We start from the raw sequence: 3,101 nt of genomic DNA on the forward strand, positions 1-3,101 counted from the left end.
TTGTTTACACATAAACATCACTAGATACACACAGACTGGAGAAGTGGTTAGTGTGGGTGTAGGCGAGGTTGTTTACACATAAACAACACTAGTACACACAGGATGGAGAATCGGTTGGTGTGTGTGTAGGCGAGGTTGTTTACACATAAACATCACTAGTACACACAGGATGGAGAATCGGTTGGTGTGAGTGTAGGCGAGGTTGTTTACACATAAACATCACTAGATACACACAGACTGGAGAAGTGGTTAGTGTGGGTGTAGGCGAGGTCGTTTCTCATAAACAACACTAGATACACACAGGATGGAGAAGTGGTTAGTGTAGGTGTACGGGAGGTTGTTTACACATAAACAACACTAGTTATACACAGAATGAAGAAGTGGTTAGTGTGGGTGTAGGCGAGGTTGTTTACACATAAACAACACTTGTTACACACAGGACAGAGAAGCGGTTGGTGTGGGTGTAGGCGAGATTGTTTACACATAAACATCACTGCGAGGTTGTTTACACATAAACAACACTAGTACACACAGGAATGAGAATCGTTGATGTGTGTGTAGGCGAGGTTGTTTACACATAAACAACACTAGTACACACAGGATGGAGAATCGGTTGTTGTGGGTGTAGGCGAGATTGTTTACACATAAACATCATTAGATACACACAGACTGGAGAAGTGGTTAGTGTGGGTGTAGGCGAGGTTGTTTACACATAAACATCACTAGATACACACAGACTGGAGAAGTGGTTAGTGTCGGTGTAGGCGAGGGTGTTTACACATAAACAACACTAGTTACACACAGGACAGAGAAGTGGTTAGTGTGGGTGTAGGCGAGGTTGTTGACACATAAACAACACTAGTACACACAGGATGGAGAATCGGTTGGTGTGAGTGAAGGCGAGGTTGTTTACACATAAACATCATTAGATACACACAGACTGGAGAAGTGGTTAGTGTGGGTGTAGGCGAGGGTGTTTACACATAAACAACACTAGTTACACACAGGACAGAGAAGCGGTTGGGGTGGGTGTAGGCGAGGTTGTTTACACATAAACAACACCAGTACACACAGGATGGAGAATCGGTTGGTGTGTGGATTAGGCGAGGTTGTTTACACATAAACAACACTAGATACACACAGACTGGAGAAGTGGTTAGTGTCGGTGTAGGCGAGGGTGTTTACACATAAACAACACTATTACACACAGGACAGAGAATCGGTTGGTGTGGGTGTAGGCGAGGTTGTTTACACATAAACAACACTATTACACACAGGACAGAGAATCGGTTGGTGTGTGTGTAGGCGAGGTTGTTTACACATAAACATCACTAGTTACACACAGGACAGAGAAGCGGTTGGTGTGGGAGTAGGCGAGGTTGTTTACACATATACAACACTAGTTTAACACAGGACAGAGAAGTGGTTAGTGTGGGTGTAGGCGAGGTTGTTTACACATAAACATCACTAGATATACACAGACTGGAGAAGTGGTTAGTGTCCGTGTAGGGGAGGTTGTTTACACATAAACATCACTAGTTACACACAGGACAGAGAAGCGGATAGAGTGGGTGTAGGCGAGGTTGTTTACCCATAAATATCACTAGTTACACACAGGACAGAGAAGTGGTTAGTGTGGGTGGAGGCGAGGTTTTTTACACATAAACAACACTAGTACACGCAGGATGGAGAATCGGTTGGTGTGAGTGAAGGCGAGGTTGTTTACACATAAACATCACTAGATACTCACAGACTGGAGAAGTGGTTAGTGTGGGTGTAGGCGAGGGTGTTTACACATAAACAACACTAGTTACACACAGGACAGAGAAGCGGTTGGTGTGGGTGTAGGCAAGGTTGTTTACACATATACAACACTAGTTTAACACAGGACAGAGAAGTGGTTAGTGTGGGTGTAGGCGAGGTTGTTTACACATAAACAACACTAGTTACACACAGGACAGAGAAGCGGTTGGTGTGAGTGTAGGCCAGGTTGTTTACACATAAACATCACTAGATATACACAGACTGGAGAAGTGGTTAGTGTCGGTGTAGGGGAGGTTGTTTACACATAAACATCACTGGTTACACACAGAATGGAAAAGTGGTTTGTGTGTGTGTAGGCGCGGTTGTTTTCACATAAAAAACACTAGTTACACACAGGACAGAGAAGTGGTTAGTGTGGGTGTAGGCGAGGTTTTTTACACATAAACAACACTAGTACACACAGGATGGAGAATCGGTTGGTGTGAGTGTAGGCGAGGTTGTTTACACATACACATCACTAGTTACACACAGGACAGAGAAGCGGTTGGTGTGAGTGTAGGCCAGGTTGTTTACACATAAACATCACTAGATATACACAGACTGGAGAAGTGGTTAGTGTCGGTGTAGGGGAAGTTGTTTACACATAAACATCACTGGTTCCACACAGAATGGAGAAGTGGTTGGTGTGTGTGTAATCGCGGTTTTTTACACATAAACAACACTAGTTACACACAGGACTGGAGAAGTGGTTAGTGTGGGTGTAGGCGAGGTTGTTTACACATAAACAACACTGGATACACACAGACTGGAGACGTGGTTAGTGTCGGTGTAGGCGAGGTCGTTTACACATAAACAACACCAGTATACACAGGATGGAGAAGTGGTTAGTGTGGGTGTAGGCGAGGTTGTTTACACCTAAACATAACTAGTACACACAGGATGGAGAATCGGTTGGTGTGTGTGTAGGCGAGGCTGTTTACACATAAACAACACTAGTATACACAGGATGGAGAATCGGTTGGTGTGTGTGTAGGCGAGGTTGTTTACTTATAAACAAAACTAGTTACACACAGGACAGATACTTTGTTAGTGTGGGTGTAGGGGATGTTGTGTACACATAAACAACACTAGTTACACACAGGACAGCGAAGCGGTTTGTGTGGGTGTAGGGGAGGTTGTTTACACATAAACAGCACTTGTTACGCACAGAATGGAGAAGTGGTTTGTGTGGGTGTAGGCGAGGTTGTTTACACATAAACATCACTAGTTACACACAGGACAGAGAAGCGGTTGGTGTGGGTGTAGGCGAGGTTGTTTACACATAAACAACACTAGTT

The sequence above is a fragment of the Mizuhopecten yessoensis genome, unplaced genomic scaffold (assembly GCF_002113885.1).
Source record: "Mizuhopecten yessoensis strain PY_sf001 unplaced genomic scaffold, ASM211388v2 scaffold4123, whole genome shotgun sequence".
Taxonomy (NCBI): domain Eukaryota; kingdom Metazoa; phylum Mollusca; class Bivalvia; order Pectinida; family Pectinidae; genus Mizuhopecten; species Mizuhopecten yessoensis.